This window comes from Cryptomeria japonica, chromosome 5 (genome assembly GCF_030272615.1).
Source record: "Cryptomeria japonica chromosome 5, Sugi_1.0, whole genome shotgun sequence".
Taxonomy (NCBI): domain Eukaryota; kingdom Viridiplantae; phylum Streptophyta; class Pinopsida; order Cupressales; family Cupressaceae; genus Cryptomeria; species Cryptomeria japonica.
Window position 1 is genome coordinate 135901687 of NC_081409.1, and position 26474 is coordinate 135928160.

Below are 26474 nucleotides of genomic sequence, written 5' to 3' on the forward strand. Positions count from 1 at the left end.
ATTTTGAAAGTGTTAAAATTAATGAAATCAGCCAAGATTCTGGATTTTAGCAGAAAAATACAGTAAGATCTAGCTCCCGAAATTTTAGAAAAAATGTCGGGGACGATGGCGCTCGGGGTGCACACGGTCCTCGCAACTTTTTTCAAAATTTTCAAGGATGAGAGATATTATGATTTTGTTGCGGAATCCAAAGTTACAGCCGATTTGGAGGTGTTTTGATTAGTGAAATTATCAGTCAAAGGTTGAATCAAGAGGGTTTCAAAAATTAGGGTTTTGACACTTAACCACTTAATTTTCAGAATTAAAGCACCAATATGAATTGACAATTTGCAATAGAAGGGTAGATCTGAAACAAGCATTAACAATTAAACATTTCACAAGCTCAATTACTAAAAAGAAAAGTTTAGGGTTTTTATGCAATTAACCTCTAAAATTTGCAAAAGATCAAACATGGAAATGTAATTAAGGAAGCCAATTTTTCAGATCTAACCATGAATAATCAGAATTAGGATGTTCACGTCGGGTTCACCAAAATGTAAAGTGGAAAAATCGAACCCTAGTTGTTCCCCCCCACTCCACTCCAAGGAGAGAGAAAGGAGGGTCACTAGGGTTGACGGTTTTCACTTAGGAGAGACTTTACATTCAAAAGAGGGGTTGAAATCCACAAGATCCAATCTCACACAATGCAAGACTGGATTCTAAATGAGTTTCAAGTGTTAAGACATCAAGGATACCCTCTTTTGTAAAGAATGTAGATAGAAGGATTGAACTAGGAATGCATGTAAAGTAAGAAAGATTCACTTATAAATGGAGATAGGGACACGGGATGAAGCTGCGGACCTGAAATTAGCAATAAAATGTCGAGACGATGCTGTTCTGCAAATTTGAGCGAAAGTTGACGGGATGATGGTGCCCGGAGTGCACACGGTCCTCCAAAAAATCCGCGAAACGAAGGGGGATCTGTTCGTCTCTGCACAAGGATTCCAGATCTTCAATTACAGCCGCGTACCTGCAACCTACACACAGAAAAGAGATGACGATTGGGGGTTTAGGGATTAGGGGTTTGCCTTTAGGTCAAACCCCAGTTTTGGAATTAACCAAGAAATGAGAATGCTGTAAATGTAAATGTTTGTAATGTAAACAAGTACTGATACCTTGTTGTAAGAATGTTTGTATTCTTACATGCAAAGGTGTAATTATGTTGTATGTTGTATGTTGTAAGTGATCTACTCTTCAATGGTTGAATCCTTGTCTTGAATGCAACACCTAGCCTTGAATGGAGACTTAGAATACTCAATTGCTTGAAGGAATGCTTGAATGCTTGAATGTTTGAATGTTCGAATGTCTCTTTCGCGCCTTGCTCTTGCTTATTTCCTTCCTCCCTTTCTAGGAGAGGAAAAGTAGTTTATATACTTGTCAATTAGGATTGAGAGACTGATTTTTCCGACCTTAGGCCGACCTAGAAGTATTGTTTTCCGAATTCTAAACTTAAAGACCCGATTCTCAACAAGAGACCGGGCCCAAAATAGGGCTAGGGACCAGGGCGCTAGGCGCCATGGTCCTGGGGGACCAGGGCGCTGGGCGCCATGGTCCTGGGGGACCAGGGCACTAGGTGCCATGGTCCTGAAGGACCAGGGCACTGGGCGCCATGGTCCCGCCTTCCGGGACAGCAGGGTGCAAGAAGGATTAGGCCAAGGTGCAGAAATATGTAGTTTTTGATGTCGCAAGCAGGTTTCGGGTCTCCATTCAGGTTCAACGTTGTGCCGCCATCGTGAAGACCCAAATGCAGTCAAAATTGCAAGTGTCGCAATTTTAGGACGCTACAATAGCTTAGGGGGAGTAGTCTTGTAAGATCGGTTTTTGGATTAGAACCGGTACAACACTTCAGCGATTCATTTTTCACATGAGTGTTGCCATCAATGCCAAAGGGGGAGATTTTTGGCATTTGACACTCATTTGGGTTATAAGTGTTGTTATTGATGGAAACATACTTCATGAGAGATGTGGAAATCAAGGTAGCCGATATTCACTACAATGGCATTCAAGGAACCGTTATTCAAGGAACCAACAAACTTGGAAGTGGTATTGTAAGGATGACATATGAGATTGATCCAGCAAGCGTGGAAGCAGCAATAGTCATATTCTTTTATGTTTATATTTTATCTAGGTCGACATGTGTCTTACCTTTTGTGATATCTTTGTAAGCCGACATAAGGCATTTGTGTTTATTCGTGTAAATGGGTATAAAAGTCAGTCTGGGTTAGATCATTTTGTAATGATGTGGATTTGTTAATAAGGTTAAAATTACACTAACTGATAGTACACTGATTCACCCCCCTCTCTCAATGTTCTTGTATTCCAACACTAATAGATATTACACCCGTTGACATGTTGTCCCAAACTCTAGATTGGCTCATATGGGCTCTTGACTTGTTGATTTTCCTTCCCGACTATTGCAAATTGATGATTTCAACCTCCAGGAAGGATTATGTTGACAAAGAATTAAAACGAGTGAAAAATGAAAATATAATGAAGACCCATTTCTGAAAATTAATTTTCCAAGCTCTAGGAAAAATATTAGGTCCGTATGAGGTGTTTTGGATTGCTGACCATAGAGAAGACTGTAAGCAGGCTAAAAAAGTGCATAAAGCCTGTTATTTCGACCTAACATGACACTGATGTTGACTAGGGATTGAATGAGAAACAAACTACCTTCACCAAGGAGTATGAGAGATTTGCACATTAGAACAAATGTGATGAGGCAATGGGGTTGATTGTTATGCATGTTTTCGATTACTTGTTCTTCAACATTTAGGGGTGCACTACACCTACATAGGTACATGATAAATATAGGGACCTCTTTAGTTTAGTTAGTGATGTTAGAGCTTTGCAACTAGAGGCAAAATTGACATCTCTTTCTATTGATTTATTTTCTACTATCGCGGACTATTTTGTTAAGTTCAAATATTTTCTTTCTCAATTAGTGGGTTCTAGGAAATTGAATACTAATAAGGAATGCATATTCTAAATTTTCTAAGATGCATGGTTTCTTTTCATATTTTCCCATTTCCTTCTATGCCACTATGGATGTGTTGGGTACTCATTTTATTATACCATTATTTGAGAAAATTTGTAAGAGGCCAACTAAGAAACAATAAAATATTTGTCAAAATGATGCCACTCCTAAGTCTCATGAATGTGAAGCTACTCTACCTAACAGAAAGGGGAAGAAAAGAACAAGCCTCATACAAAATCTAGTGAGACTTCCACCACCTCTTCTAAAGAGGTGCATCTTATGAAGGATATACCCAAATGTAACTTTTATAGGAAAGATGGTTATAGTGAAAATAATTGTCGCATGAAGGAAATGCATGAGTATCCACAATTACTCAAGATCATCATATTTCCACTCCTTCATCTAGTTCAGCTTCTTCTCTTACCAAACATGAGGACACCCAACCTAGTTTCAAAGGAAAGGGTTATTCATTGATTACCACTCATGCACATAATTATAATGGATTGATTATTTATTCAAGAGCTTCAATTCACCTTGTTGATTCACCTAGTTTCATGGTACTTGGTACTATTAGAGAGCCATATTGTGATAAACTCTCAACTAAAAATGATCAATTTGTTTATGTTTCAGCAGTAGGTAATATTAATCTATGTGATGGTTTTGTGGCTAATGTTCATTACATTCCTTAGATTTACCATTATCTACTTTCAATATATTAGATTACACAAATAGGCAACATAGTTGAGTTCACTTCAAATTTATTGTTCATTTGTCATCCAAGAGGACAAGTTTTTGTAGTAGGTAGAGTTGATCATTAGTTTGAGTTATATACCTTTTACCACTTTATTAATCCAGATGAGCCATATGTTCCTTGTACTCCTCCATCGAGTGTTGGGAGTAATTAAAATCATCATAATGGCTTTGTGCATCTAATCATAATTCCCACATTACCTGCTACATCAGGGTTAATACTTGACATAGATTTTAGGATTTCAACACAACAGGGCTTCGTTGGTTTTTCAGATTTATGGTTTCAAGATGGTTTCATTTTAGGTCTATTTAACTTAGCTTATCTTTCTTCTACTACATATTTGGAGTACATGCTTGAGGAGGTAACACTTCTCTATGCAATTTCACATTGGAGGATGTTCTTGAGTCTCCTCTATCAATTGTTTCTTCCTTGATTCAAGGTCTTCCTTGTCTTGATGAGACATTAATAGAGGCACTTCACACTTCTTCAAAGATTTTATCTATGAGACGTCTTCCTTCTCATTTCTATATGGATTCTATTTTGTCTTTAAAAATTATTTAGTAGTTTTGACTATATCTTTCCCTTCATTAGAGGGGTGGTTGTATTGTATTTTTGTGATGGATGTTGTTATTGTAGGGTATTGTTGTTGAGACCTTCATATCTCATATGATCTATCACTTGTACATGATTTGCATTCTCTCTGTTTTGGAGAGGAGTTTAGTGCCATAGGGCTTTTTGCTTTTTTTTCATTTTTAAGAGTTTAGTTGCATGATTAGTTGTTCATGGCTACCTAACATGGCCTAATTTTTGGGACCCGATATTGCATTTTCATATTAGTCTTGGGTGTGTGCATGAAGTTGTGGTACCAAAAAGGTGCCACACTTCAAAAAAAAAATTAAATTGTCATAAAGTGTGCGCCCTATAAGGCTCATGCCCTATAGGCTTGGTGTGTTAGGCTTGACACACCAAGCCTATAGGGAGAACGCCTTATAGGGTGTGCACCTTATAAGGCACACACCATATTACCTTTTCAAACCATAAAATAACATAAATCTGCATTTTGGATGCATTCTGCATTCCCAAACCCACGTTTTGGCAATTTGGGGTGCCATTTTCTTGCGCTCGCCCTTTGTACAATATTGATATTGGGCACTAAGCTGTCCATCTCTCATCAAAATGCTACCACACCATAGAAGAGCTCAAAGAGGTATGTATTTTTGTTTTCTTATTGTCATTATTTTTTTAATTTGAAGATTAAAATAGGTTTCTTGATTTAAATTTATTTTCATTATCAGGAAATGAGATTAGACAAGAAAATGTTGAAAACACTCAATCACCTCCTCATGAAGACCATATTGAAGAAGAAGCACATCAAGAACCTCCTACAATCCCTAGACATCCCATAGGTACACAAGAAAACCTATTAGGTCAAATCGAAAATAGCCAAAAAGAGCTTGAAGGTTTAATCACAAGGCTCAAAGATCCCACTCAAACAAACTCCCATAGGACAAACCTTGCCAGTTCTTTGCAATCTATTGTATCTCATATACAATCTGTGATTGGGCAAATAAATTTTTGGTCCAGTAAGAAGGAAGAACAAAAGTAATTTTATGCTGACAAATTATCATATGCAGCACTGAAGAAAAAGAAAATTAATAAATTTGACTTGTGTGCTCTTTTTATGGACCCCCGAACAAATCAACCTTTGCACCCTGGATGTAGGAGATTCTCTATTCATTGGTGTCATCATGAAGGGATTAAGAATAATTTTTGAGGTAGGTGGTGGATGGTATTTGATCAGCCCCCATGCAATAATCATGAGGTACCCGAATACTTTTTGTGAAAACTGTACTGTGAGTTTGTCCTTAATGAGATCCCAAACTATTTTGATTTTCTAGATTTCCAAGGTAGAGGTGGGGGTTCCACGCATGATAGAGAGGGTGCATAGTGTGACCCAAATCGACCACCAACACCCTTGGCCATACCTATGGTGGAGCATGTTATTATTCCTTCCATTGTGAAGGAGAGTGTTGAGGTCGAAACTCTAGACTCCATTAGCTCACTCACTTAGACCCTTATACAGTATGCTAGGCCTCTAGTAGAAGGTGATGCGAGTGATGATCATGATTCTTCTAGGCATCGAGTTCCAACTCATTTTTGTCGATCTTGTGGTTGTCTTTGCACTTATGATCCTAATATTACTAAGAATGCACGTGCATGAGCAGAGTTTGCTACAGAGAACATTGCCATGGCATAATCCTTACTGAATGATGTTGGCATATGATGACACGGTGATAATGTATGTTGTCATTGATGTCAATAAGTGCTCAAGCAAGTGAACCGGTATGAACTGGTATGAAGATCAGAAGTGGTTATGGTCAACCAGAATGGAGTGGACCGATCTCGAGGTTCACTAAGTGTGAGTATCAATTGATAGTCTCAGCTCTAGGGTTACCAGTTTGGCAATTTGGCTTGTGCGGTACAACCAATGATGTTTTGTGACCAGTTAGGTAAGGAATAAGGATAAGGATCAAGATTCCACATCATCTCTGTGCACGTGAAGGATTTATTTTTGGTTCTTGTGCATGAAGATTGACTGCATTGAATGCATACCTTGGGAATGAGCGTTTTTCTTAGCAGTGTGTGAAGAGTGCGTGATGGGTTATTGATTTCCATATGTGGTGAAGATTGGACAATGCAAAATATCTTGAGATCTATTTTAGATCATTTCATTATATGTAATGTGCTTGGACGGTCAAGATTGGACCCCTTGCAAGTGTAAACTTGAAATATTTAGGGTTTAGGTTTTATGCTACCGACCTAATTGTTGTCTATAAGGTTGATGAGTTTTGTTATTGTAGTGGTTGGAAAATGTTGTGTTTGTGTTTGCGTGTTGGAGATTTGATACTTGCCAAACCAGAGTGAGGAATCTGCAGAGTGTGATTGCAGAAGAGAGGAACTGAAAAGGATCTGCCTTAGCAAGAAGTGTTGTTATCAAATCAGAGTGTTTTACCTGCTGTCTTCTAACTATTTCAACAGAAGGTAAATCCCTTGACTAGGCAGCTTTAATAGGCTTTGTTGTAAATCCTCTAACCAGGTGGCTCAAGTTCATTGAGTTATTTAAATCCTCTAGCAAGGTAACTCTTAATAGGGTTTCAACCTTTAACAGGGTATATAGCCATCCCTTAACCTGATGATCCCTAATAGGATCGGTTCCTAACATAACCTTTATTGTAAAGTCTTTAACCGGACTAGGCTCCTAACATAATGGACTTCAAAAGAGTTCACAAACAAACTTGTGGGTATTCATCCCCATCGTGGTTTTTCCCAATTGGGTTTCCACATGAAAAATATGTGTTATGGGTTGTGAGTTTTTCATGTGATGATTGTGTGATTCTGATTAAGTTAGATATGCATGCAGTGTTAAATGGTTCTGGTATTATTGATACAACTCATGCATGATTATATCGGTGAAGTAGTCATCAAGATTTGAGATCTGTTGAATATTGTTTGAAGTTTTTTTGTTTAACAAATTTAGCTGTCTAAAATATTTATGTTTAACCAGTATTGCTATGGTTAAGTACATTGGAGAAGACAACTGGTTAGCTACATTTTAGTATGATAAAGTGTTGAAGCAGTTTTTTGTGTGTATTGATTTAGCCCCACCCTCTCAATACCTGTTAGGACCTTAGTAGTTCATCATTATTCATCAATTGGTTTCAGAGCACATCCAGGTCCTCGGTGATATAAGCTTAACCTCTTGAGGCAAAAGATCCTGCTTTAATGATGAAGAGGAAAGGTCCTAAGTTCAATAGGGATAAATTTAAAATATGGAAGGACAGGATGAAGATATATATCAAGAGTTTGGGTGTACAACATTGGAACTATGTTGAGAATGCCTATGCAATCCCCTCTGGCATTCTAACCGATGATCAGAAAAGAGAGATACAAGAAAATGGGCAAGTCATGGAAGCCCTTATTAGCAGCTTGTCCGATGTAGAGTTCATTGATATAAAAGATAAGGACAATCCGAAAGAAGTATGGGACAAACTGGACTCCATTTATGGTGGTGATGAACATGTCAAGAAGACTAAGGAAGAAATCCTTAGAGGAAAGTTTGAAGATATGAGGATGGTTGAAGGAGAGACCATTCAGCAGTATGGCATAAGAATCAGGACAATGGTTAGTGAAATCAAGAGCACTGGTGGAACAATTGATGATGCCAATGTTGTCAGTAAAGTTTTGAGATCACTTTTATCGGTCTATGCAATTAGGGTTGCTGCTATTCAGGAGCTAAGGTCTATCGACAAAACCAAGGTATCTTTAGATTCTATTAGTGCAAAGTTGACTGCATATGAATTGAATGACTATGATGGTAGTGTTCAAAAGACCAAGTCAGCCTTTAGAGCGTCTACTTCTTCCAAAATGACCAGGAAAGGAAAAGAGGTCAGTACCAGTTATGAATCTAGGCCAAGCAGAGATATGGATGATGAGGAGATTCTGATGGAGTTTGAAGCTCTTCTTGCCAAGAGACTTCCAAAAGGCACCGGAAAATATAGAGGTAAGCTTCCTCTGAAGAGTTTTTCCTAGAATAAGATAGGACATATAGCTATTAACTGTCCTAACGATGACAATAAGGATAAACCAGAGAGGTTTAGGAAGTATAAAGGAGTAGGTAGGAGAAATTGTCTTGTTGTAGTGGATGGAGGTGTTACCGATGAGGAATCTGAGGATGAAGAGAATGAGGACATAGTGTTTGTGGTTGTCAAGGAAGAGTTGTCTAATAAGAAAGCCCTTGTCTCATTTATTGATAACTCTAACAAGTGGATCATTGATAGTGGGTGTTCTCACCACATGATCGGTGACTAGATAAAGTTTCTGTCTCTTGAAGAATATGATGGTGGTGTTGTCCGGTTTGGCAATGATGCACCTTGCATGGTGAAAGGAAAATGATCTATCTCACTAAATGGAAAGAGTAGTGCAGATGATGTCTACTAGGTGGAAGGCCTTAAGCATAATATTTTGAGTGTTGCTCAATTGAACGACAAAGGACTCATACTGGAATTCAAAGGTGGAGTCTGTAGAATAATTGGAAAGAGTGGTGAACTTATTGCCACAGGTAAGCAGACTAGAGGAAACCTATTTTAGCTGAATGCCAAGATTAGTTAGTGCCTGATGGAAAAATTTGATGATAGTTGGATATGGCATAGGAGACTTTGTCATAGAAATTTTGACAATATTGTAAAGGCTAGTAAGATCAAGGCAGTAAGAGGATTGCCTTTGTTGAACAAACTGGAGAATACCTTGTGCAGAGAATGCCAACTTGGGAAGATGTCTTCCTCAACATTCAAAGGTAAGTCTTTTTTCGTGGACAACTTACTTGATATAGTGCACACCGATTTGTGTGGTCTGATGAAAACTATAAGCATTTAGGAAGATTGGTACTTCATGATTCTTACCGATGATTGCTCAAGAATGATGTGGGTCACATTCTTGAAAGACAAATCTGAGGCATTTGGAAATTTCAAAGCCTTTAGGGCATTAGTGGAGAAGGAGAGCGGTACAAGGATAAATGGCCTAAGGACTGATCAGGGAGGTGAATTCACTTCTAATGAATTCAATAAGTACTGTGAGGAGAATAGAATTAAAAGGAAATTGTCTGCCTCGAGGACACCATAGCAGAAACAAACAATAGGATTGTGGTTGAAGTGGCCAGAACTATGTTGATCCAAGGAAATGTCACTCACACATTTTGGAGAGAAGTGGTGAGCACTGCAGTCCATACCATGAACCGGGTACTCGTTAAGAAAGATAAAGACAAAACCCCCTATGAGTACTGGAATGGGAGAACTCCCAGTGTGAGTTATTTCCAAGTGTTTGGGAGTAAATGCTATATCAGGAGAGGTGAGAACCTAAGTAAGTTTGATCCTAAGTGTGATGAAGGAATATTTTTGGGATATTCCACTAAAAGAAAAGCTCTCAAGTGCTACAACAACAAGACTCAGAAGATTGTTGAGAGTATCAATGTTAGGGTTGATGAATCCCTTGAGAAGCCTCAAGAAACTAGAGGCAAGCAAACAGAAGATGAACTGGGTTTAGCCTTCTGGAAATCGGTTAAGAAAGAAACAAGTGACAAACACTACAAAGACCTCAATGTTTCTGTATCGCTAGAAGCTTTAGTGGGTGAAGAAGAAGATGAAGCAGAAAAAGAAGAGGAAAAGCAAGCGGAACCTGCTACGGTCACTCCTAGGTATGTAAGACTGCATCACGATCCAAAGAAGATCATAGGGGACAAACATGCAGGAATACTCACAAGAAGAAAGATGAAAGAAAATTCTTGCATAATTTCAGAATTTGAGCCTAAGGCCACTAGAGAGGCACTTACCGATGAAGAATAGATAAAGGAAATGGAAGAGGAGTTGGAATAGATAGAGAAGAATGCAATATGGTCCTTGGTACCCAGACCGGAACACAAGAATTTCATAGCTACCAAATGGGTCTTCAGGAATAATTTGAATGAAGAAGGCACAATGGTAAGGAACAAGGAAAGACTTGTATGCAAGGGATATGCTCAGGAAGAAGGAGAATACTATGGAGAAACCTTTGCCCTAGTGGCTAGACTAGAAGGTGTCTGAATGCTACTTGCATTTGTAGCATTTAAGGAATTTAAGGTATACCATATGGATGTGAAGTCTGCCTTCTTGAATAGAATCCAGGAGGAAGAAGTGTATATTGAAAAACTAGATGGGTTTGCTTTGTCAGAAGATAGTGACATGGTGTGCAGATTACACAAGGCCCTGTATGGATTGAAACAAGCACTAAGGGCATGGTATGAATGGTTACACTCTCATCTTGTGAATATAGGATTTCAGAGAACAAGTGAGGATAACAACATCTACCTGAAATCTGAAGGTGGTCAGATTCTGATATGTGAAGTATTTGTAGATGATATAATCTTTAGTGGAGATGATGATATGAGTCATGCATTTGCAGATGAGATGAAAAAGGTGTTTGAGATGTCTCTAATTGGAGAGATAAAATTTTTCCTTGGTCTACAGATTCAGGAGATGAAAGAGGGTATCCTCATTACCCAGTCCAAGTATATCAAAGCGATATTGAAGACCTTTGGCATGGAGGAGAGCAAACCAGTTGGAACACTGATGGTGACCGGCTACAAACTAAAAAAGGAGGATGATACAACATTGGTGGATGAGAAGGAGTACTAGTCAATGATTAGTAAGCTACACTATGTGGTGCATAGCAGACTGAATATTGCTCATGCAGTGGGCATAGTGGCCCATTTTCAGAAGAGTCCAAGAGAATCCCACTTGGTTGCGGTAAAGAGGATTCTTAGATACTTGAAAGGGACAATTGATTATGGATTGTGGTATCCATACAATGATGACTTTGATCTCAAAGTGTTTACCGATTCAAATTGGGTAGGTAATATGGATGACCAGAAGAGCACAACTGGTGGAGCGTTCTTCCTTTGTGGAAGAATAGTCTCATGGATGAGCAAGAAGAAGAGTTGTATTTCCCAGTCTATAGCTGAAGTGGAGTATGTGGTAGCATTTATGAACTGCACTCAGGCAATCTGGATGAAGCATGCACTGAATGGCTTCAAAGTGACTATATCTGAATTGGTGAGTATTTTCTATGATAATACTAGTGCAATAAATATTTCCAAAAATCCAATATTGCATGCTAGGACCAAGCATATTGAGCTCAAGTATCATTTCTTGAGAGATAAGGTCTAGAATAAAGAGGTTGTATTAGAACATGTTTCCAATAAGGACTAGCTAGTAGACATATTCACTAGGTCCTTATTGAAGACTACATTTACCTATTTGAGAGTTGAATTAGGGGTTCTGCCCCTTCATGAAGTAAATTAAAGTTGTGTGCTCCACATCAGTCAGGTACTACCATGTTAGATCTTACAGGATTTATGTGTTGAAGGATGCTACTCCATAGGGGGAGCAACATAGTGGAGACCGAAAGCTTGTGCCTCCACTTTGGCATTGGTGTCAAAGGGGGAGAAGATATCTAATGATGAAGATATATGGGAGAGAAGATATATGTTTGAAGGAAAATATGCAAGTGTGTGAAGTGATTGTGCAAAAAATACACTGGCCAGTCCAAGTTTGTGGTGGTGATCTTTTTAAGTTCAACCAGTATATGTTATTAAGTTTGGTGCAGATACTGAGCAATGATATACTCAGTATTGCCATCAATACCAAAGGGGGAGATTGTTGGTATATGATGAAGCGGTGATAATGTATGTTGTCATTGATGTCAATAAGTTCTCAAGCAGGTGAACCAGTATGAACCGTTATGAAGATCGGAAGTGGTTATGATCAACCAGAATGGAGTGGACCAATGTTGGGGTTCACTAAGTGTGAGTACCGGTTGGTAGTCTCAGCTCTAGGGTTACCAGTTTGGCGATTTGGCTTGTGTGGTACAACCGATGATGTTTTGTGACTAGTTAGGTAAGGAATAAGGATAAGGATCAAGATTCCACATCATTTGTGTGCACGTGAAGGATTTGTTTGTGGTTCTTGTGCATGAAGATTGAATGAATTGAATGCCTACCTCGGGAATGAGCGTTGTTCTTAGCGGTGTGTGAAGAGCACGTGATGGGTTATTGATTTCCAGATGCGGTAAAGATTGGATGATGCAAAATGTCTTGAGATATGTTTTAGATCGTTTCATTCTATGTAATTTGTTTGGATGGTCAGGATTGGACCGCTTGCAAGTGTAAACTTGAAATATTTAGGGTTTAGGGTTTATGCTACCGACCTAATTATTGTCTATAAGGTCGATGAGTTTTGTTATTGTAGTGGTTGGAAAAAGTTGTGTTTGTATCCGTGTGTTGGAGATTTGATACTTGCCAAACTAGAGTGAGGAATCTGTAGAGTGTGATTGTAGAAGAGAGGAACTGAAAAGGATCTTACTTAGCAAGAAGTGTTGTTATCAGATCGGAGTATTTTACCTGTTGTCTTCTAACCATTTCAACACAAGGTAAATCCCTTGACCAGGTAGCTTTAACAAGCTTTGCTGTAAATTCTCTAACCAGGTGTCTCAAGTTCATTGAGTTATTTAAATCCTCTAGCGAGGTAACTTTTAACAGGGTTTCAACCTTTAATAGGGTATATAGCTATCCCTTAATCGGGTGATCCCTAACAGGATCAGTTCCTAACAGAACCTTTATTGTAAAGTCTTTAACCGGACTAGGCTCCTAATAGAGAAGACTTCAAAAGAGTTCACAAACAAGCTTGTGGGTATTCATCCCCACCATGGTTTTTCCCATTTGGGTTTCCACATGAAAAATCTGTGTGTTATGGGTTGTGAGTTTTTCATGTGATGATTGTGTGATTCTGATTAAGTTAGATATGCATGCAGTGTTAAATGTTTGTGGTATTATTGATACAACTCATGCATGATTATATCGATGAAGTAGTCATCAAGATTTGAGATCTGTTGAATGTTGTCTGAAGTATTTTTGTTTAACCGATTTAGCTGTCTGAAGTATTTTTGTTTAACCGGTATTGCTATGGTTAAGTACAGTGGTGAAGACAACTGTTTAGCTACATTTTAATATGATAAATTGTTCAAGCAATTTTTTGTGTGTACTGATTCACCCCCCCCTCTCAATACTAGTTAGAACCTTAGTAGTTCATCATTATTCATCAAATGAAACATTTGGCATTGATACCCAGGTGAATTTAATTATAAGTTCATTTCATTATTTTTATTAAATCTTATATGGAAATTTAAGAATATATCTAAATTAGTAAATTATTATGATAAAAAATCAAGGTCAAAGTGTTCACAATACTAGCAACATTCCTGCAGCACCCTTTTTCACAACGTCATCGACTCCACAGGTATACAATGAGTGGAGAAATATAATTATTAAATGTAGATAGTTGAACCTGATGTGAATGATTTTCTAATTACTCATTTTGGATGTCAAATAGTTTGATGCTAGAGCTTCAACATCAACATCTCACTGTGTATTTCATCGACAATCTTTCACCCAAGTAAGCAATTTATCTTTAATGTTGTTATTAAATTGTATAGATAGTTTTGGTGATTGATCAGTATACTTTATTTAATTTTCAGATGTTGACATCAGAGACTCCTGTTGCTGTTCACGCGTCAATGGAGCATGGTGTTGCTACAGTAGTAGCAAGTTCAACTAGATTGACAAAAGTATGAGATATATTTGTAAATTTAGTAAATTGAGCATTACATTTCATATCTTAATAATATGTTATTGAAAATTTTAACAACACCTGTATTTAGTTTAATTTATATTGTGATGCCTACTGGAGGGGCTAGTCACTCCAGATCATGAACGTGCACATGTTGTTGATGAACATCATGTTTATTTGTATTCGGTAAGTGACTATTCTATTATATGTCATTCTAAAATTCAATTTTGTATATGCTAACATAATTCTTTTCATTGTATTAGGTGGAGTTACAAAAAAGTCTGGAGAGGAGGTCGAGTGGGCATACTTGAAAGACACCTGCATCATTTACATCTCCATCCCCTTGATAGTAAAATATATCTCATGATCTGTTTCCTTCCCCTAGAGAGAAATGAATAGAATAGGATCCTATGTTGTATGCCTATATGGCAATTTTGAACATATGTTTTATATTACGAATACGTGATATTCTATGTCCATATGGCTTTTGGCAAACTCCTGTTTGACTTAATTGCATACCATGTTGTATGCCCATATGGCACTTTTGAACATATGTTTTGTATTATGAATATGTGACATTATATGTCCATATGACTTTTGGCAATCTCCTATTTGACTTTATTGGATACCATGTTGTATGCCTATATGGCAATTTTGAACATATGTTTTGTATTACGAATATGTGACATTCTATGTCCATATGGCTTTTGGCAAGATCCTATTTGAATTTATTGGATATCATGTTGTATGCCTTTATAGCAATTTTGAACATATGTTTTGTTTTATGAATACGTGACATTCTATGTCCATATGGCTTTTGGAAAGCCTATTTGTCTGTATTGGATATATTTAATAATTTTATCAGTATACAATGTTGTATGGATTTGTAGCTTTTTGGTTAATGGAAATCATTTATCATGGTTATCCATAATTGCAATATAAATGATTAGATTAATAATTACACAAAGTTTATTGTTAATTAAGCTTTGAACCTAAATATGTGTTTGTAATCCAAGACACAAACTTATAGGGATCAACACAAATTCAATAGTTATAGTTGAAATAAGACTATATAAGGGAAACATGGAAAGAACCAAAATTAGACAATGTAAGACACCATTGTACCAATACCTATTCTAAAACAATTGCATAGCCCATAGACTTATATTCATCTAATGCATAGACTAATTGAGCTACTTTAAATGACTCCCAACAATTAATAATACTTAAGAGTATTTAGGTGTATTAATCTAATGCATTACCTAATAAAGTGTCATAGCACGATCCCATAGGATCAGATGACTCATTCATATGTCTCATGGGCGTCGAGAAACGCGTTGCCAAAGTTTGACAACTTTTCATGCTTTAAGCACTTAAATGGGATGGTCGGTAGGGTGTGGCCCGCATCGATCAGACGAGTTGGAGAGCAAAACAAAGGCATTCCTAGCATAAACTCAGCCACTCAGACTCGTACAAGCTAATGGTTTTGTGTCATGACGAGCGGATTGAAAGTTAGGGCATCATGCAACTTTTCATTGAACTCATCTGACTCTTTTTGTCACAACCAACAAAGTGTCACCACGAGCAATTGGATCTGATTCTTCCAAAATAGAGAGAGTCTTGTGTAGAGTGTTGTAAAAAGACCTTGTAGGGTCATACAACTTGTTCTTATGATTCACGGGCGCCGATAAACGAGATGTCGAATATTGACAACTTTGAGCAACTTGGGCACTTAAGCGATTTCGTTGCTAGGGTGTGCCTGCATCGATCGGATGAGTTAGAGAGAAAAATGAAGGAATTCCTAGTGTAAAACAAGCCATCCTGACACGTACAAGATAAAGGTGCGGTGCCGCAATGAGTGGATTGAAAGATGGGGCATTGTGCAACTTTTCATTAAACTCATCTAATGCTTTTTGTCGCAACCGAAAAAGTGTCGCCATGAGAAATTGGATCCGAGTATACCTAAACCGAGAGAGGATTTTTAAGAGTGCCATAAGATGACACCGTAGGATCAGACGGCTCATTATTATGATTCACAGGTGCCCAGAAATGCGATGCTGAATATTGACAACTTTGAGCAACTTGAGCACTTAAGCGATTTCGCTGCTAGGGTGTGGCCCACATCGATCGGACTAGTTGGAGAGAAAAAAGAAGGTATTCCTAGTGTAAACCCATCCACTTATACATGTACGAGCTGATGGTTTGGTGCTGCAACGAGCGGATTGAAAGATGGGGCATTGTGCAACTTTTCATTGAACTCATCTAACACTTTTTATCACAACCAAGAAAGTGTTGCCACAAGCAATTGGTTCAAAGTCTACCTAAACCGAGAGAGAATTTTTTAGATTCCCATAACTTGACCCCATAGAATCAGACAAATCATTCTTATGATTAACAGGCACTAAGAAACACGATGCCAAATATTGACAACTTTGACCAACTTGAGCACTTAAACGATTTCGCTGCTCGAGTGTGGCCTGCATTGATTAGAGGAGTTGGAGAGAAAAATGAAGGCATTCCTAATGTAAACCCAACCACCCCAATGCATATGAGCTGACGATTCGGTGCCGCGATGAGCATATTGAAAGATGGGGCATTGTGCATCTTTTCATTGAACTCATATGACGCTTTTTGTCGCAACTGAGAAAGTGTCACCACGAGAAATTGGACCCGAGTCTACCTAAACCGAGAGAGAATTTTCAAAGTTCCATAACATGACCTCTTAGGATTAGACAACTCATTCTTATGATTAACGGGCGTCAAGAAAGGCGATGCTGAATATTGACAACTTTGAGCAACTTGAGCACTTAAGCAATTTCGCTGCTAGGGTGTGGCCCGCATCGATCGAACAAGTTGGAGAGAAAAATGAGGGCATTCCTAGCATAAAACTAGCCACCCAGATGCGTACGAGCTGACAGAGCGGTGCCACGACGAGCGGATTGAAAGATGGGGCATTGTGCAACTTTTCATTGAACTAATCTGACGCTTTTTGTCGCAATTGATAAAGTGTCTCCACGAGCAATTGGATCCAATTCTTCCAAAACTAAGAGAGGATTTTTTAGAGTGCCATAACACCACCCCGTAGGATAAGATGGCTCATTCTTATGATTAATAAGCACCAAGAAACGCGATTGCAAATATTGACAACTTTGAGCAACTTGAGCACATAAGCGATTTCGGTGCTAGGGTGTGGCCCGCATTGATCGGATGAGTTGGAGAGAAAAATGAAGGAATTCCTAGCATAAATCCAACCACTTGGATGTATACAAGTTGACGGTTTGGTGCCGCGATGAGCGGATTGAAAGATGGGCCATTGTGAAACTTTTCATTGAACTCATCTGATATTTTTTGTCACAACCGAGAAAGTGTCGCCATGAGCAATTGGATCCAAGTCTTCCAAAATAAAGAGAGTATTTTTTAGAGTACCTTAACATGAACCCATAGGATCACACATCTCATTCTAATGATTCACGGGCACCGAGAAACATGATGCTAAATATTGACAGCTTTGAGCAACTTGAGCACTTAAGCGATTTTGCTACTAGGGTGTGGCCCGCATCGATCAAACGAGTTGGAGAGAAAAATGAAGGAATTCCTAACATAAACTCAGCCACCTAGACACGTAAAATATTATGGTTCGGTGCTAGGATGAGTGGATTGAAAGTTGGGGCATTGTGCAACTTTTCATTGAACTCATCTGACGCTTTTTGTCGCAACCGAGAAAGTGTTGCCACGAGCAATTGGATCCGATTCTACCTAAATTGAGAGAGGCATTTTTAGAGTGTCATAACATGACCTCGTAGGATCAGATGGCTCATTCTTATGTGTCACCAAGGTCAAGAAACATGAAGTCAAATTTTGACAATTTTTCACACTTTGAGCAGTTTAGGGATTTCGCTGCTAGGGTGTGGCCCGCATCGATCGGGTGAGTTTGATAGAGAAATGAAGGCATTACTAGCATAAACCTGACCACCCAAATTTGTACGTGCTTTATGGTTTGGTGCCACAATGAGTGGATTTGAAGATGGGGCATTGTGCAACTTTTCATTGAACACATCTGATGCTTTTTGTTGCTTGCAACCAAGAAAGTGTCGCCATGAGCAATTCGATCGGAGTCTACCTAAACTAAGAGAGGATTTTTTAGATTATGATAACATGATCTCGTAGGATTAGATGACTTGTTCTTACATGTCACGAAGGTCAAGAAATAGGATGCCAAATTTTGACAATATTTCACACTTTGAGCACTTTAGGGATTTTGTTGCTAGGGTGTGGCCCGCATCGATCAGGTGACTTTGATAGAGGAATGAAGGCATTCCTAGAATAAAATTGACCACCCGAACACCTATGTACTGAAGGTTTGGTGCTGCGATGAGCGAATTGAAAGATAGGACATTGTGCAACTTTTCATTGAACTCATGTGACGCTTTTTGTCGCAACCAAGAAAGTGTTGCCACGAGAAACTAGATTAGAGAGTCATTTTTAGAGTGCCATATCATGAAACCATAGGATCAAACTTCTCGTTCTTACATGTTACTAACATTGAGAAAAATGATGCCGAATTTTGATAATTTTTCACACTTTGAGTGATTGACAACAAATGAGCAATTTTTACATCTTTTACCATATTAGCCTAAAACTTCACAAAATGACATTATTTACATAAAATAACACAAAACAAGACAAAAACACAAATTTTAATATTACAATGCCTCGAGTAGTCAAAAATAATGAGTCATGTACATATATCCAAATATGATTTATATTACAATTTTATGCATTTACATTTAATCCAATGAACCATCTGGATATTCTCTACTCTTTATCGTGTCTATTATGGCCTCATGGTCAGACTAACAAACCTTCCATAGGTTCTTGTTTAGTGATCTACCCCCATATCTGATCAAATGATCATTTGAAGCTAAAACAAGGTTAGAATAATGAATAATCTTCCTATGTTTCTCGAAGTCCTCGAACAACCACAAGTTAGACTTCTTCATTGGGTACCTTTTAGGCCATGTACTAGTAACAACTATTGATCCTGTGGGGTACTCAATATTTTCTCCATCTACTATAGGGCCATCCAATTTCTTATTTGTGTCCACACAATGACAGAGGTAATAATTTGTTCCTTCTTCATTGTCTTCAGCTGCAATAACTGCATAAACATGCCCTAGAAAGATAAAGTGAGAATAATTTAGCAAACAACTAAGGTAAAATATTAAAGTACAAAAATTTGCATGTGGATAATTTACCTGGTTGGACTAAATCTTACACACGGTCAAATTCAACTGATGCTTCCATTTGTGTGAGTTGTAGTGTACTCGGAGGTCGATATGTCTCAAGTGGGATTAGATGCCTCATACAACATTCATCCACCCACTCCTTTGACTCACACTCATTATAGGCACCATCTCTACATGAAGAACAATAACATGCCATCCGTCATGTATAGATAGTCCATGAACCTACATTAGAGATTTTGAAAGAGTGTATCTCACTCGATCCTATCAATGTAATCTTCAAATTTTGCAATGTTAGTATCATCTACCAGCCAAAAAAGTTTGTGAACTGAAGACTTACCTTGATTACCTAGACCAGTTGTACCATTGCACCACTAAACAATTGATTTTGCATCTTTCAAGTTTGCATTCTCTTTGTACTTTAACTCTTCTTGTGCTAAAGCTCTTTTAATACATGCTCCCCTTTTCCATGCCTAGCCTTAAAGAAATTCCACATATGTTGAATAGCAATCAACTTATGCATCCTACCCAATCAATAAAACATCCAAGATTTTTTAAATTACGATGCACAATTATCTGACCATATGATATGTTGATGGAATGATATGCCTCAACTAGCCAAATCATTGTACAATATCTGAAAACAACCTTGCACAAACTCTGTAAAGTTTGAGCGATCATCACTGATGTAAAAATGATACTCCGTCAATATCTTCCTATCCTCTTCCATACTATCATGTGCATGAATGAATGTTATATGCACAAATATAGAAACTTGTGTGAATTTTTAATATTGCAATTGCACCTCGTTCTGTGGTTGTAGTGTGTAGTTCTCTGCAAAGTCAACAATTGAAACGATTGTATGAAGTGGAAATGTGTCCTTGCATAACTTAAATTATGAGTCCAACCAACGAGCTTGATGGTTATGCCTTGCATACTCATACACTATATTCTTATGAAAGATGCCAATAAACTGATACACTGGAATCTTCTCACTAACCAATTCACACCTTTTTGCTTCTTTTCCATCTTTTATCATTTAGGCCACTGTCTTATATTTTCCAAATTCCACTAATTCATTACCAATTTCTTGTCCAATATCCATATGTTGACAAATTTGTAAATGTTGCAATCCACCACAATGAACACATGTGCCATCCAAGCAACACTTATTGTAATATAGTTGACCATCTACTCTTTCACATAAGATGCTAGATATGAATTCCCTTGAAGATGTCAGTGGACCATTTATGTTGTATTCCTGCAAAACATTGTTAGCATGCAAATCTATACATATGTGTTGATAAACATCATAATGGTTAGAAAATTTGATATGTACTCTACAACAACAAGTTGTGCATGTGTGATTTATTTTGACATAAAAAGGCTTTACCATTTCAAAGAATCTTTGACTAATTTTAATTTGAGGATACATACGTTGAAACTTGGCAAAAAATTGTGTTTGAGTCATATCCAAAAAATGTTTCAGATGTGGATCATGGATTTTACTACCAATCCTCCTTCTTACAACATCTCTTTGATTTGGAGAGACCCTTGTGTTATTCTTCCAAAAATCTTCAATTAGGGATGCCCATAACTCATTGTTATATGGATCCTTCACTCTTTGTCGCCTTCCCATAGCTCTCATTAGAGTTTCTCTACTTATCTTCAATTCTTTACTTGTCTTTCTAATGAGGCGAGCTTTCTTATTTTGAGTGCTTACAAATGTTCATGTAATGACACATCGTGTGGCATTACTATCTTTTGTGCATGAGTTAGAACCAATAGTATTGTATGAATTCATCAAATTCTTCACAATAGATTTGTCTCTTGATTCAATCGATGTTCTTATCCCAAGAATCTTCATTATGGGCCTAAATTTCAGATTTCTCGTCATTTCAACAAATAGTTGACATCTTCCTGTCTCATTTAAAGGCTCAAAATTTTTTTTCCATATCCGGTTAGCATGTCTTTCACAAGTATGCTTCAAAATCTTGTCATCCATTGGTTTCAAAATATTAGCATCAATATCAATCAAATACTTATGCTTTCTATGCAAAACTCTAGGAGGTGTTCTCAAACTTTGAGTTACCTCAAGATTAGGAATGTCAACAACATTAGGGATAGGTGGCATACCTTCAACCGGAGATGAAAATGATGACATACCTTGAAATTGAGGTGTACAAGATGGTATAGCTTCAATACTTGATGTCAATCATGAAGTACTTGCAACGCCAAATGTCATAGAGGGAGTGCATTCAATATGAGATTTTGTAGACGCTAATGGTGTGCCAATAAGAGATGGTGTGCCTTCAACTTGAGATGTAAGAGATGGGGTGCCTTCAACTTGAATTGTGGTAGATGACATGCTCTCAACCTCAAGATTCAATTGTCTCATTGCACGAAGGTTTTGCATCTGTTGCCTTTGTGTGGCCAATCTTGTCTCTCTCTTATATTGGATGGATATTTCATGTTCCTCTTCAATTGGCACCTCTTCTTCTATGGTATTCAATTACCTTGCTTCACGAAGTTGCTTCATTTCTTTTCTTGTTTTTTGCATTCTTAGCTTCACGCTCTTCCGGTGTTACATTTTTTGGTCGTTTCCTTGGCATGATGATGATTTCTACATGTACATGCACATAAAAGAGAATAGAGTTAGTTCATAAAGAGATTTCAAGAGGCATCAGGGGCAGTCCTAATGCATCTATGATTGTCCTAATTATGTTAGGACAGTCCTAATGCATCTATGCCTATCCTAATTATGCATATGTTAAAATAGATATATGAAATTAAAATTATTTCATGTATTCCTTTTTTAAATTATTTCATAAGATCTTAAAAAGTATGTATGAAATTGCAAATTTTGTTTTAAACCACTAAACAAATAATTTTCTTATGCAACTTTCTTCAAATGCATTGTTAAATGTAATGTAAATCTAATAGGATTATAATGAATTTTGACAAAACACTTTTATTCTAACATTTAAACAAAATAACACTTAATAAGTATTTGAATTCTAAAAACAAGAAAATATTACCTCAATTATTCAAATTTGATTAAAAAAACTATGTTCTTCCTCTTTGACGTTGCCAAATGAAAAAAAAGGTGGTGGAGAGCTAATGGAATGTATAAAATAACCTTGCATAAAATGTCAACACCATGCAAAAAATGTTTTTTTGTCTAATCATGTGCATAAAGAAGACAAAATGAGAGAATGTGGGCTTGGATCACAGGTCAAGGGTCCCATATAACCATTTTTTAGTGCAACTCATTTGGCTTGCACCAAATATGGCGCTAGCCAAATGACTTCCATTGAAAAATTTTAACCTTTGATAAATTTGGAAAAAATTTGGAGAGTGATAAGAGGAAAACAAAAAGAGAGAAGGGAGGTGAAAAGTGAGAGACACCCAAAGATACATGACCCTCACCCATTAGCCTTTTGGCCTCAATCAAAACTCCAAACTCTATACAAATACTCCAAAAATTAAAGTATACGTCAAATACTATAAAGCATGTAATTAATATCCTTAACCCTATAATATATACGCTATACCCTATAGTTTGATAGCCACAACCATAAAAATTAAACCATTTAAACCCTATAACAAATATCCTAGATCCTATGACCCGATATGCTAAATCCTTGACCCTATACAATAACCATAGACCCTATAACCCAATATGCTAAACCATATGAGGTAAGCATGGAGGGTGAGATATGGAGGGAGGGGGGAATAAAGGGGAAGAAAGAAGAGGAGGCATACAAGAACAAAGAGAGAGAGAATGTGGGATTGTGGGAGAGTTAGAGATAGGGGTAAGGAGGGAATGGAGATACCTAGAGAGGGGAAGGAATGAGGAAGAAAGTGAGGGAGATGCCTAGAGAGAGGAGAGAGTGAGGAAGAAAGTGAGGGACAAACCTAGAGAGGGAAGGGTGTGAGTAAGAAAGTGAGGTCGACAGAGTGAGGGCTTGGATCAGATGTGGGCTTGGAGGGCCATAAGGAGGATGACAGTGATACAATGTTAAACATGAAGGGAACAAGATACTTGGGGATAAAGGACATAGAGGGGAAGGGAGACCTGAGAGGCTTAGAGGAGAGACAGAGAGAGGTGGGATAAAGGACATGTAGAGGGGAAGGGAGTTGAGAGGCACAAAGGGGAGAAAGATGTGAGATGTTGGTTTAAGGAAGGTTCGGAGGGATAGAGAGGTAAGCATGAATAAAGTGTGGAGAGAGACCTAGAGAGAGGAGGGAGTGAGGAAGAAATTGAGGGAAAGAGGTGAGAGAGGGAATTAGATGGGTGTAAGGATGGAGAGGGAAATAGAGAGGGATAGGGGAATAAGGGAATTGTGAGAGATAGAGAGGGGAGGGACAAAGAAGAGTACGAATCTATAAGAATGAAGAGAGAGAAGACGTAAGGGGAGAGAGAGAATTTGAGATCTAGTTCATAGAGAGAGATGGAACTACAAGGGAATGGAGATAAAGATGGGCCAATCTAGGGAGATTTAACTAGTGAGATAGATTTTGAGAGGTGAGAAACCTAGAGGGGAGAGAGGGGTGAAATGGGGGTTTAAGGATGGTGGGGGGATATAGAGGTAAACATTGAAAGGGACTAAGAGACTTGGTGATAAAGGGAATAGAAGGGAAGAGATTTGAGAGGTATAGAGGGGAGAGATAGGTGCTAAGGTTTAACGAGTGTGGAGGGGATAGAGAGGTAAACATGAAGGGAATGAGAGACATGGGTATAAAGGACATAGAGGGGAAGAGAGGTAAAAGGCCATAAGGAGGATGAGGGGGATACAAAGGTAAACATGAAGGGAATGAGATACTTGGGAATAAAGAACATAGAGGGGAAGGGAGACCTGAGAGTCTTAGAGGAGAGAGAGAGAGGTGGGATAAAGGACATGTAGAGGGGAAGGGAGGTGAGAGGCACAAAGGGGAGAGAGATGTGAGATGGGGGTTTCAGAAAGGTTAGGGGTGATAGACAGGTAAAAATGAAGAAACTGTGGGAGAAACATAGAGAGAGGAGAGAGTGAGGAAGAAACTAAGGTAAAGAGGTGAGAGAGGGAATTACATGGGTGTAAGGATGGAGAGGGAGATAGAGAGGGATAGGGGAATAAGGGAATTGTGAGAGGTAGAGAGGAGAGGGACAAAGAAGAGTATGGATCTATAAGAATAAAGAGAGGGAAGAGGTAAGGGGAGAGAGAGAATATGAGATCTAGTTCATATAGAGAGATGGAACTACGAGGAAAGGGAGATAAAGATGGGTGAATCTAGGGAGATTTAACTAGTGAGATAGATTTTGAGAGGTGGGAAACCTAGAGGGGAGAGAGGAGTGATATGGGGGTTTAAGGACGGTGGGGGGGATAGAGAGGTAAAAATTTAAAGGGACTAAGAGACTTGGTGATAAAGGGCATAGAAGGGAAGGGAGTTGAGAGGTCTAGAGGGGAGGGATAGGTACTGAGGGTTAAGGAGGGTGGAGGGAATAGAGAGGCAAACATGAGGGAATGAAAGACTTGGGTATAAAGGACATAGAGGGGAAGGGAGGTAAAAGGCCATAAGGAGGATGAGGGGGATACAAAGGTAAACATGAAGGGAACAAGATACTTGGGCATAAAGGACATAGAGGGGAAGGAAGACCTGAGAGGCTTAGAGGAGAGAGAGAGAGAGAGAGAGAGGTGGGATAAAGGACATGTAGAGGGGAAGGGAGGTGAGAGACACAAAGGGGAGAGAGATGTGAGATGGGGGTTTAAGGAAGGTTGGGGGTGATAGAGAGGTAAGCATGAAGAAAGTGTGGGAGAGACCTAGGGAGAGGAGGGAGTGAGGAAGAAATAGAGGGAATTAAATGGGTGTAAGGATGGAGAGGGAGATACCTCAAGGGATAGGGGAATAAGGGAATCATGATAGCTAGAGAGGGGAGGGACAAAGAAGAGTATGTATCTATAAGAATGAAGAGAGAGAAGATGTTAGGGGAGAGAGAGAATATGAGATCTAGTTCATAGAGACAGATGGAACTACAAGGGAAGGGAGATAAAGATGGGTCAATCTAGGGAGATTTAACTACTGAGATAGATTTTGAGAGGTGAGAAACCTAGAGGGGAGAGAAGGGTGATATGGGGGTTTAAGGATGGTGGGGGGGATATAGATGTAAACATTCAAAGGGACTAAGAAACTTGGTGATAAAGGGCATAGATGGGAAGGGAGTTGAGGAGTCTAGAGGGGAGAGATAGGTATTGAGGTTTAAGGAGGGTAGAGGGTATAGAGAGGTAAACATGAAGAGAATGAGAGACTTGGGGATAAAGGACATAGAGGGGAAGGGAGGTCAAATGCCTAGAGGGGAGAGAGAGGTGAGATGGGGGTTTGAGGAGGGTGGGGGGATAGAGATGTAAAAATGAAGGAAAAGACATATTTGTGTATGAAGAACATAGACAAGAAGAGAGGTGAGAGGCATAGATGAGAGATTAAGGAGGATGAGGAGGATACAAAGGTAAACATGAAGGGAATAAGATACTTGGGGATAAAGGACATTGAGGGGAAGGGAGGTGAGAGACTAGAGGGGAGAGAGAGGCACAGGAGACTTGGGGATAAAGAACATAGAGGGGAAGGGAGGTGGGAGGCCTACAGGGGAGGGAGAGGAGAGATGGGGGTTTAAGGAGGGTGGGGGTGATAGAGAGGTAAACATGAATGCAATGAGATACTTGGGGATAAAGGACATAGAGGGTAAGGGAGGTTAGAAGCTAAAAGGGGAGAGAAAGGTGAGATGGGGGTTTAAGGAGGGTGGGGGGGATAGAAAGGTAAAAATGAAGAAAGTGGGGGAGAGACTGAGGGAAAGAGGTGAGAGAGGGAATGAGATGAGTGTAAGGATGGAGAGGGAGATACAGAGGGATAGGGGAATAAGAGAATTGTGAGAGCTAGAGAGGGGAGGGACAAAGAAGAGTAGGGATATAAGAATGAAGGGAGATATGAGGTAAGGGGAGAGAGAATAAGAGATCTGGTTCATATAGAGATATGGAACTACGAGTGAAGGGAGACAAAGGTGGGTAATGGGACATGGATTAATATGGATACCTCGATAGGTGGAGAGAGAGGAGAGAGACGCCATAATTGAGAGAGGGGAGTGAGATATAAAATGAGAGACAAAGGAACAAAGAGAAAGAGAGGAGGGGTAGATGGTGATTTTTTTAGATACTTAGAGATGGTAAATGTAGATATAGGTGAGGGGGATAGTTCACAAAGCAAGAAAGAGGGGCAAG